Source organism: Pelobates fuscus, chromosome 2, assembly GCF_036172605.1.
Source record: "Pelobates fuscus isolate aPelFus1 chromosome 2, aPelFus1.pri, whole genome shotgun sequence".
Lineage (NCBI taxonomy): Eukaryota > Metazoa > Chordata > Amphibia > Anura > Pelobatidae > Pelobates > Pelobates fuscus.
The window spans coordinates 410,215,055-410,227,446 of NC_086318.1; positions in this window are offsets into that span (position 1 = coordinate 410,215,055).

Below are 12,392 nucleotides of genomic sequence, written 5' to 3' on the forward strand. Positions count from 1 at the left end.
GCAACTTTGAGACTCAGCAATTTGAGGTCTGTTTCAAACTTTGAATTTTTACGCTGGGTCCATGTCCCATTTTGGGCATTTAACAGGTTGAGAATTCAAACTTCCCCAACAAAGGCCTACCATTTTTTAAAGAAGACACCCCAGGGTATTTCAAAAGGCCCATTTTGAACCTTAGGGTGGGATAATTTTTTCGCTAGTGAGTACCAAGTCTAGTAGTAGTAAGCATTTTCTCTGCCTTTTTGGCACACACTTTGAGATTTTAATGCATAGTTTACAATCCTTAGGTGTGCTACGGCAGTATAATGCTTCATATGTCACTCAGCTATGTCGTCTGAGTACAGCAATACCCCTGTGTGTACCTTTCTCAGGTATATGTGGATGTTGAAGGGGCACATTTGAGACTCAGTCATTTCAGGTTTGTTTCAAACTTTGAATTTGCATGCTGGGTCCATGTCCCATTTTGGGTCAAACTCTGAGGCACTGTCTGTCACATCTCAATCCGCTGTCAGAATTCTCTAACTGTACTTCCTAAGCATTTTAAACTTTTTACAGAAGAACTTTAACAAAACAATGTTATAATAATGTTATTTTATTTTTTTGTTGTTTTTTTTTTTTGTACTTTTACCCCTAGCATACGCACTAAACTCCCCAATTTCCCAGGAACTATCATCCACCCCAATTAACTAAATAAAAGGTAAAAATAAAATAATATATATATAGTCAGTGGTTAAATAACAGAAGAACTACAACATACTATTGGCCCTGAGTATGAAATAATTTAAAACAGTTCCCAATACAAAGGCCAGGCTGAGAGGGACAATCAGGGCAGTAGAAACTGGTCTCCGTTCGAATGCCTCTCTGGTAACACAGCCTGCACCTTTTCTGGGGGGTCTTTTTTTGGGGGGTTGGTGGTATCCGAAAGCAGAAGTGACCTGTCTGAATATTTCTGCTGCTAGGCCCTGCTGATGGCTCCCCACTGTGGCACTCAGTGAGCAGCACCAAAATTAGCTGGAACTGAAATGTAAGAAAAGTTCATTTCAGCTGAGGATTTGCCTTTTTGAAAAGGATGAATGCGTTATGAGTAGCCATTTGCATTAAATAAATGCCCACTTTCTTATACCAGGCCCTGGTCTTTCTCATTATCAGATATGGCTGCAGCAGTTGATCAGACAGGTCAACTCCCCCCATGTGTTTGTTGTATTGCTTAATGCAGACAGGCAGCCGTCTTGTTTCCTGTCTGCCACGGACTGCGACCCTGCGTGTGTGTTCACTGTGCATGGTAGTCAGTATGAACACCTCCTTTTTGTCTCTGTATTTCAGAGCCAGCAGTTCGTCCTGGCATAGAGCAGCAGTTTCCCCCTTTTTAATTTTTTTCTCTGCCAGAGCCTTGGGGAAGCCAGTGCGTGTCTTGCGGATAGTGCCGCAGACCACAGTCTCAAAACAATATAGCATTTTTTGAAGGGTTATGCTATTGTAGTAATTATCAAGGTAGAGGTGGTACCCCTTGTTCAATAGCGGGTTCATTAGATCCCAAACTATTTTTCCGCTAGTCCCAACTACATCAGGGCAACCTGGGGGATCCCGGTGGCTATCTTTACCTTCATATACTCTGAAGGTATAAACATACCCACTGCTACTTTCACATAACTTGTATAGCTTGATGCCATACCGGGATCTTTTGGCTGGTATGTATTGCTTAAACCCCAGTCTACCCTTGTATTTCATTAGGGACTCGTCAATACATATATTCTTTTGGGGAGTATAAATTAGGCCAAATTCTTTATTAAAATGGTTAATTAGGGGGCGGATTTTATAGAGTTTGTCATACTGCGGATGATCTTTGGGGTGGCACTTCAAATTGTCATTGAAGTGCAGAAAGCGCAGTACTGATTCATATCTGGGCCTACTCATGGTCTGAGAGAAAATGGGAGTATTGCATACTGGGTTTTTGGACCAGTACATTCGGATGCTGGGCTTTTTTATAATTCCCATCAGCATGGTTAGTGCCCAGAACTGTTTTAACTCTGGCACACTAGTGGGGTACCAGCTCCCTTTTGTGGCAAGGTGATTTGTTGCATTTTGTGCCAGATACTGCGCTGCATAAATATTTGTTTGTATAACTATCTGCCCTAAAAAATCATCCCCAAGGAACAGCTCCATAAAATCCTGGGAGTTATAGCTGGTCACGTCTCCCTGAATACCAGGAGTCGCAGTGAACAGAGGGATGTCGGGGACAAAATTGTTAGGGGGCACCCAAATATCAGCGCCAGGAGCAGTGCCAGGGGTATCTTCACTCTCTTCATCTGTGTCTGGCACATAGTCACCCTCTACACTCTCTGAGGCAGTGTCGGTTGCCTCTGAGTCGGCTGCTAATATATTATATGCCTCCTCGGCACTAAACCTTCTAAGCATGGTCAAAGCTTAAAATTAACTTTAACTAAATAACGTATTTTTTTTTGTTTTTTTTTTACTTTTTTTATACTTTTTTTTAACTTTTTTAAAACTCTTAAAAACTTCTAAAAACTTAAAAAAAAATTAACCCCTGCGGGTAAAAACAGAAATCAGATCACCGCTAAACACAGTGCTTACACCTAGCAAAGCAGAAATGCTTTGACTTAAAATAAACTACTTTTTTTTCCTCTTTTTTCCTTTTTTCACTTTTTTTTATGATTTTACAAACTTTTACAAACTTTTACAAACTTTTAATAACTTTTAATAACTTTCTAAAACTTTTCAGCTTCCTAGCTACACTAATGCTAGATTCCCCAATTCCCCCTAGCTTCAATCCACCCCAGCTAACTAATTAACTGAAAATAATAGTAAAAAAAAAAATTAAATATATTTAACCCCTGAGGGTTTAAAATAAAATAAAGTTAACCCCTGAGGGTTACAAAAAAAAAACTGATCTCACTGCTGCCAGTGATCAAAGGGTTAAACCCTTGTTAATTTTTACAGGGAAAGGAAGTAAAGGGATTTTTTTAACTTTAAAATACTTTGTGTCTGTCAGGGACACAAAATTTCAACCGATCTGTCTCTCTCCACTTCTAAACACACACAGAGGTGGAGGGAGGAGGATCAGGAAATCCCAGCAGCACTGTGATCGCTGTGACTGGCTGTCACAGCGATCACATGTGCTGGGACAGCGCTATTGGCTGATGCTGGGCTTCCTCAAACGCCGAGGCACCCAGCAACAGCGTTAACCCCACGATCGCCGCGATCACTGCGATCTGGCGTTAACTTTAGTAAATGACAGAAATTTTCCGTCAAGCGTCCTTAAGGGTAGGTCTGCCTTGACGGAAAATTTCCGTCCAGCGTCGTTAAGGGGTTAATGGGTTAAGCCTTCCCCCAAATCCTCTAGTGGCTGTCTCATTGACAGCCGCTAGAGGCGCTTGCGTGATTCTCACTGTGAAAATCGACCGGCTGAATGCGCGCACAGCTCTTGCCGCGCGTGCGCATTCAGCCGACGGGGCGGAACGGAGGAGTATCGGAGGCAGAGATCTCCCCACCCAGCGCTGGAAAAAGGTAAGTTTTACCCCTTTTCCCCTTTCCAGAGCCGGGCAGGAGGGGGACACTGAGGGTGGGGGCACCCTCAGGGCACTCTAGTGCCAGGAAAACGAGTGTGTTTTCCTGGCACTAGAGTAGTCCTTTAAAATATGAAATAAAACTAATAAAAAAAACCATTCCATACTTTGAATCAACTTAATGTAAAAATTACCTGCTTGTACAGATCACGATAACTGGAGCTTATTACACTGAAGATAATTAAGGAGATAGACTTGTGTACATCAAAAAAAAAATCTGCTTGGCTGAATCATTTTAGATTAAACTTTTTCTTGAGTTCAGATGCTTCAAAGTTTGGCCACGCAGAGTTTTGGGTCGGATTATTTCAGCATGCAAAAGATTCAGAGAAATTATACAGATGAACCAAAAGAGCACAAAAATGGGCTAATCAGTGTACTTCAAAATATACATTATACATAATACAAATATTATGTATATGTTTTACAGTACACTGATATATGCATTTTCGCATTATATGGTTCACAGATCAACTGAGGAGAAGTAAACAATAGAGCAAAAAAGAAATATAAGTAAAATCTATAGTTATGTATTTATATATTATATTTGTATTAAGCATGTAATAACTATATAAACATAGATTTATTTATTTTTTTGTTCCTCCTTTTTCCCTTCTGTTGGTCAAGCTGTCAGGGCTCCGCGGGCGGCGGTGAGGGGAGGCTGCAATCCTCTCGCAGCACTCACCCTCGGTCCGTCGCCGCCCGCGGTCCCCTCTCCCCTTACCGATAAGCGAGCGGCGTCCTCTCCTCTTGACACGCCGCTCGCGTCCTCCTCTCCTCCTCCCAGCGGCAGCATGTCTAACGCTGCACGCTGGGAGCCGGCACTATTATCTAAGCGCCGGGGTCACTCACGTGACCCGGCGTTAAAGCTACAGTGCAACAAACACAGTGGGGGGTATAGATACCCCCCACGTGTGTTTGTTAATACTGATTGGTGGTTAGCCAATCAGGATTCAGGCTAGGATTTAAATACTTACCTTTCCTGTCTTTCTGTGCCCTGTTGTGGTCTTTGCTTTATGTATTGATACTGAACGTGTGCTTTCTGGTTACGTACTCTCTGGCTTGTTATACTGACTTTGTGACTTTCTCCTACCCTTTGACCTCGGCTTGTTTATCGTTATTCTGTTTTCTGGTTCCGCTTACTCGGCTTCTCTCCTGACTATTCTGTGTGTGCTTAGCCCGGCCACTCTAACGTCCGGTACTGCACACTTTCTGTGTGTGTGTCTGTGTGTGTTAGCGTGTTGGGTTCCCCGGAATCGTGACATTACAACAGGGCCATAATGGAACCTGCTGACATACCACAGCTCCTAGTTAATCAGGAGGCTAGAATGGATGACTTGGACCACCGTATGGATCAGATTGCTCAGGCTTTGCAGACCATACTGGCTCGCACTGCACACCTGCAGCCTGCCGTCCAGGAGGCGGTTGCTGCTGTGCCCGAACCCATTGCCACTCCAGTACCCGTTCCTGCTCATGTAGTCCATATGACACCGCCACAGCGCTATAGTGGTGACCCAGCTTTGTGTCGTGGTTTCCTCAATCAAATTGACATCCATTTGGTGATGAATCCACGTTCCTATCCCACCGACAGGTCCAAAATTGCCTTTTTGATAAACCACCTGTCTGGGAGAGCTTTAGCATGGGCAAACCCCATGTGGGAAAATATGTCTCCTATGTCCTTTGCAGATTTTTTGTCAGCATTCAAACGCACGTTTGATCAACCCGGTAGGGTTGCCTCTGCTGGCAAAATCCTGCTTAGGGTTCGACAGGGTAACAGATCTGTAGCGGATTATACTATCGAATTCCGCACTCTAGCAGCTGAAGTGGTTTGGAATAACGACGCCCTCGTAACAGCCTTTCAGGAGGGTTTGGCCGCTTACATACTGGATGAAATAGCATCCAGGGAACTGCCTGTTCTTCTGGATGATGTTATAGACTATGTAATCCTTATTGATAACCGTATTAGAGAGAGGCGTACTCAAAGACGGCTGGATACACGGGTGTTACCTACCCAGTACTGCATTACTAGCATTACCCGCTCCTAGACAATCATCCCCCGAACCCATGCAATTGGGTGCTACAGGGTTAACTGAGGCTGAAAGAACGTATCGTAGAAGGGAGGGGTTATGTCTTTATTGTGGTAAGAGGGGGCACCACTGTAATACCTGCCCTAAGTTACAGGGAAACTACAGCACCTAAGGCCCAGAGAGGGGTCGGCCTCGGGTGTTATGACCTTGTCCCCTCATGTGTCCATCTCCAGACCGTTTATTACAGTTTCTCTTTTGGTCAATAAAACCACTATAACAACCAAAGCCTTGATCGATTCAGGTGCGGCAGACAACCTTATGGATGAGAACTTTGCCAAAACCGCAGCCCTGACTTTGATCCGAAAGGCCACACCCTTGGCCGTTGAGGCCATAGATGGTAGACCACTTGAGAAACCTCTGGTGACCCATGAAACCCAAGATATAGTTATGTCTGTGGGTGCTTTACACAAGGAACGACTAACCTTCCAAATAATTGACTCCCCTACTGCTACCATCGTTCTGGGTTTTCCCTGGTTAGTTAAACACAACCCAGTACTTGATTGGGGTTGTTTAGATATACTCTCCTGGGGGGAATCTTGTCAATGAGACTGTATGGCCCAGGTACGTCCCGTTTGTTTACTCAACGTGCCCACAGCTAAACCACTTTCTGTTTCTGTCCCTTCTGTATATGCAGACCTTGCATTGGTTTTCGAAAAAAGGGAGGCAGATAAGTTACCTCCACACCGTGAGTATGACTGTGCCATTAACCTATTACCGGGTACTATGCCTCCTAGGGGTAAGGTCTACCCTCTTTCTGAGAAAGAGAACCAGGTCATGGAGGAGTACATACGGGAGGCCTTAACTAAAGGTTTTATTAGAAGGTCCTCCTCTCCGGCTGGTGCTGGATTATTTTTTGTGGCGAAAAAGGAGGGCGATTTGAGACCGTGTATAGATTACAGAGCACTAAACAATATAACGATTAAAAATGCCTATCCGATCCCTCTCATTACGGAGTTGTTTGATCGTGTCAAAGGTTCTAAATATTTTACAAAACTAGACCTCAGGGGGGCTTATAACTTGTTCGTATCAAAGAGAACGATGAATGGAAAACGGCGTTCAATACACGCAGTGGGCATTACGAGTATCTAGTCATGCCTTTTGGATTGTGTAATGCTCCTGCCGTATTTCAGGATCTCATAAACGATGTCCTTAGAGACCTACTGCATGTCTGTGCCGTAGTCTACCTTGATGACATACTGGTATATTCTCCAGATTTGGAGACACATCATACTCATGTTAGGATGGTGCTTAAAAGGTTGTTGCAGAACGGTCTTTATTGTAAATTAGAGAAATGCTTATTCGACCAAACTTCTGTACAATTCCTGGGTTATGTTATTTCTGAACAAGGATTCAGCATGGATCCTTCAAAATTGGAAGCTATACTGTCCTGGCCCCTTCCCCAAGGACTTAAGGCAATACAGCGATTTATAGGGTTTGCCAATTATTATAGAAAGTTTGTTAAAAACTTCTCATCCATTATTTCCCCTATCACTAAACTGACAAAAAAGGGTTTACACCCCAGGGTTTGGAATCCTAATGCTATTGTGGCCTTCGAAACTCTAAAAAAGGCATTTGCCACTGCCCCTGTGTTACACCATCCTGATCCTTCCCTTCCCTTTGTACTGGAAGTAGACGCCTCTGAATCAGGTATAGGAGCAGTGTTGTTACAAAGACAATCGTATGACGAACCCCTCCTTCCCTGTGGTTACTTTTCAAAACGTTTGTCAGAGTCTGAAAAGAATTACGACGTTGGGAACAGGGAATTATTAGCTATAGTGATGGCATTTAAAGAATGGAGGTACTTGTTAGAGGGAGCTAGACACAAGATTCTGGTTATAACCGATCATAAAAATCTATCCTATATCGCAGATGCTAAGAGGTTATCCTCTCGTCAGGCTAGATGGTCTTTATTTCTCTCACGTTTTCAGTACATAATCACATACAGGCCTGGTTATCGAAATGTCAAGGCTGATGCCATCTCCCGCCAGTACGAACCTGTAGATTCTATTACCTCCACTCCTGAGCCCATCGTACCCACAACTAATATAATAGCTACTACCCGTTTGGTTATCTCGTCTCTTTTTCTTGATGGTATCAAGTCATACCAATCCCAAGCACCCTCTGAGACTCCTACTGGTAAACTGTACGTGAAAGTAAAAGACAGAAAGAAGTTGTTAACTTTATTTCACACAGCCAAAACGGCTGGTCATCCAGGGGTTACCAAGACTTACAAGGGTCTTTTCCAACAGTTTTGGTGGCCCTCACTCAAAAAAGACGTGGTAGATTACGTGCAGGCTTGCCGTGTCTGTACACAGTGTAAGTCCCCTAATGTTAAACCCCTGGGACTCCTTATGCCCCTATCTGTACCCAAGAAACCGTGGACACACTTATCCATGGACTTTATTGTGGATCTTCCTTCATCTGATGGGCAGACAGTAATTTTGACTGTAACGGATAGGTTCTCCAAAATGGCGCACTTCATTCCGCTTAAGAAGCTACCTTCTGCGGTTCAGTTGGCTCAGGTGTTTGCCAAAGAAGTGTTCCGCTTGCATGGTATACCACAAGATATCGTATCTGACAGGGGCCCTCAGTTTGTCTCTCGGTTTTGGAGAGGCTTTTGTGCTGAGATGGGGGTCTCCTTATCATTTACTTCCTCCTATCATCCGCAATCAAATGGAGCTGCCGAACGAGCAAATCAGTCTGTGGAGTTGTATTTACGCTGTTTCACGAATGCACACCAGGACAACTGGTCCCATCTCCTTCCCTGGGCTGAGTTTGCCAGAAACACTGTGTCTCATTCTTCTACTGGCGTAAGTCCTTTTATGGTGGCTTATGGGTTCCAACCCGCTGTCCTTCCCGGTGTGTTCTCCGACAAGGGAATGCCCGCTTTGGACGAGCACCTCTCCTCCTTACGGAAGATGTGGGATCAGGTCCATGCTGCTCTTTGTCGTGCTGCTGCTACTCAAAAGAGATTTGCTGATCGTCGCAGATGTGTGGCTCCTTCTTATGCTCCGGGTGATAGGGTTTGGTCCTCTAGGAATCTCCGCCTTAGGGTTCCCTCGATAAAGTTCGCGCCCAAGTTCCTTGGTCCCTATAAGGTGTTGCGTAGGGTGAATCCTGTCTCCTACTCCCTGGCCTTACCCCCTTCCATGCGCATACCTAACACCTTTCACACCTCCCTTTTGAAGCCCTTGCTCTGTAATCGGTTCTCTGGGTCTCTCAGGCGTTCCGATACCCTTCGCGCAGTCTCTAGTGACGTATATGAGGTGGCTGCTCTCCTTGATTCTCGTTTCTCTCGAGGTCGGTTGCAGTATCTGGTTGATTGGAAGGGTTACGGCCCGGAGGAGCGGTCATGGGTTTCTGTCTCTGACTTGAACCCCCCCTCCTTGATCCGCTCCTTTCATGCGCGGTTTCCTTTGAAGCCTTCGGCTTCCCGCCCTCTGGGCGGTCTTCGAGGGGGGGGTTATGTCAGGGCTCCGCGGGCAGCGGTGAGGGGAGGCTGCGGTCCCCTCTCCCCTTACCGCTAAGCTCGCGGCGTCCTCTCCTCTTGACACGCCGCTCGCGTCCTCCTCTCCTCCTCCCAGCGGCAGCATGTCTAACGCTGCACGCTGGGAGCCGGCACTATTATCTAAGCGCCGGGGTCACTCACGTGACCCGGCGTTAAAGCTACAGTGCAACAAACACAGTGGGGGGTATAGATATCCCCCACGTGTGTTTGTTAATACTGATTGGTGGTTAGCCAATCGGGATTCAGGCTAGGATTTAAATACTTACCTTTCCTGTCTTTCTGTGCCCTGTTGTGGTCTTTGCTTTATGTATTGATACTGAACGTGTGCTTTCTGGTTACGTACTTTCTGGCTTGTTATACTGACTTTGTGACTTTCTCCTACCCTTTGACCTCGGCTTGTTTATCGTTATTCTGTTTTCTGGTTCCGCTTACTCGGCTTCTCTCCTGACTATTCTGTGTGTGCTTAGCCCGGCCACTCTAAGGTCCGGTACTGCACACTTTCTGTGTGTGTGTCTGTGTGTGTTAGCGTGTTGGGTTCCCCGGAATCATGACACAAGCGTCACTTGATCTGTGAATAAAATTAAAAAATTATTGGCCGTCCCCAAAATCAGTCATTTTTTTCCCCACAAATAATCTTTTTATTTTTAGGCACCATGGATGAAACTCTGAATCACAAAACAAATGAAAGCATTCGTCCATTGTCTGTTCCATTTTGTTTGTAATTCGTCTTATGGAGATTCAGAGTTACAGAATTTGGATGACCTGCATGTTGCCAAAAATTCAGACAAATCGCAATTAATTTGAAACCAAAAACACAAGTCAACTTGAGATAAGAAGTGAGGGTTCGGTTAATTATATAAAGTATATATATCTATAGATATATATATATATATATATATATCTATATATATATATGCACATATATATCTATATCTATATCTATATGGTAAGGCGGAGCAGGGAGTTGTGGGAGGGGATGATCCGGCCTATTTAAACTCAGACTTACCTCCATACCAGGCCGATGACGATTGGTCACTTCCACTTCCGGTTTCCTAAGGACAGTCTCCCTCGTGGTCTACTTCCCTCGGTCTTACCGGGATTCTTACTAGGCTTCCAGCGCTTCCTCGACCCAGTCAAAATGCTTCCGCCAGTCCGCAACCGCTCGTGCACCCTCACCGCCGCATTCCTGGTACTTCTGCTGCACTTCCGGGTCAGCTGTCAAGCACAACAGTGAGTAAAAACTACACGAAACATGTTCTAACTCACAAACTGCATCAACTCATACGAACACCTCTACTTACACTTGTGGCTATACTCACATGAACGATCAAACTACACGAACGGGAAAACTGCACAAAATACTTTATCACATGAAATGGCTTATACTCCACGAAACAACTAACTATTACACGAACGGCTATTACACAAATGGTTGTTCAGAACGTCCCAGCACATATTATTAAAATGGAGGGGTAGGTGGAATATCAGTACTTGCAATTGTAGTATGTGGCTGCTGAAACTTCCCAAAAACCAGAGTCTCTTATTTTCTGGTGGTACGATGGATGTAGGTAGTAGGATCAGGGAGCAGCACCTGTGAAGGAATTCCCACGCTCAGAGCGATATGGAGGAGGGAAGGAAAAAGACACGGATATAGTGTAGTATATTGAGATCTTAAGTAATGGTAAATGAAGGGAAAGGAATTGCACTTACAATTTTCTGGATCCTATACTCAGCTCCAGAAATGTGCGCCTGGACAGTACAATCCCCGCCTATGGATATGTAGATGGCCCTTGGCTGTCCTAAAAAGGGGATCTCCACTGATGGTAGGGTATATCTCCTTTCCAATGGCAGTAGGCCGGTATTCAAATAATTGGTGATATATAAAAACACAAAATAGTGCTCTCTGGATAATACAAAATAAAATGATTTAAAAAAATGGAGGTATACTCACAAGTGCATAGCAAATAGGATACTGCTCAATATATGTAAGCTTAGGCGGTATGATCCCCACCAAGGATATCACTCCTCGAGTCATCCAGTGGGGGTGTTGGAGAGAGTAAAAGGAATTATGTTATAAAATAAAATAAAATAAAAAGGATAGGCTTGGATGCTCAAATAGCATAAATGAGCTATCTCTATTGGAGATAAAAAAAAAATAGTAACATAAAACAGCTTTAAAAAACACGTTTCTCCTGCAAAGAGGCTTTATTAAAGTGTTCATTATTATTATTAAAAACCAAGGACGTTGGAAATCGCCTGCTTTCAACCGGTACATTCCTCAACCAGAGAAAGGAATGAGGAAAGCATTTAAGGATTTAACTAAGTAGATATGCGTGTCAAACTCTAATCTGGTATCATACTGTTACGTATTAAAGATGTTTTGCCCATAACTTTTTGCCCTCTTTATTTTACAGGCCTGCCCGTACATTCGGTTTCGACACACCACAACCGAATTTAGCTAATAACACAATCTACACTTACTCAGCTAATTTCCCTGACCACAAATATATATATATATATATAAATGCACACAAACATATATATATACACACACACATATATTTAATTAATATAATAAATTAATTGATAGGGACTAAAATTAAGTCAGAGAAGTTGACAAAATAAGAACTTATGTACCTTAAGTACTGATTCTTATATTCTCATTAATCAAATATAATTTTGATATTAATGGGTATAGTGAACTCTCTCTCGTCTCCTATTGATACAGTAAGGGGATAATTATTCAGCAGTTTGGATTGGCTGTCACATGCATGTCTAATTAAATAAGATTCTCCTAATTAAATATTAGTTAAACAAATCAGTTGATATAAATTCAAGCTGTGTGCTTGTAGACAACCTTTTAATTTATAAAGCATCAAATTAAAAGAAACAACAACATCTTTCTAACTGTCCTTTAAATGCATTTATGAAAAATAATGAAAACCAGCTTAAAGCAAAATTGTTATGTGTCCAGCCTTCTCCACCTCCGTGCTACCATTTAAGTAGATCTTGGATGAGATGATGTCAGCTGACATTACAAGACATAGCAGTATGATATTCGATCACATAAGGATATGATCCTGATTAAGATTTCTTTAAATGGCAGAATGTAAGTGAAGATGGGTTGGGGGACTGAAATAGTTCCTTAAAGGGACACTATAGTCTCCAGAACAACCACAGCTTATTGTATTTGTTCTAGTGAGCATAATAATTCCCTGC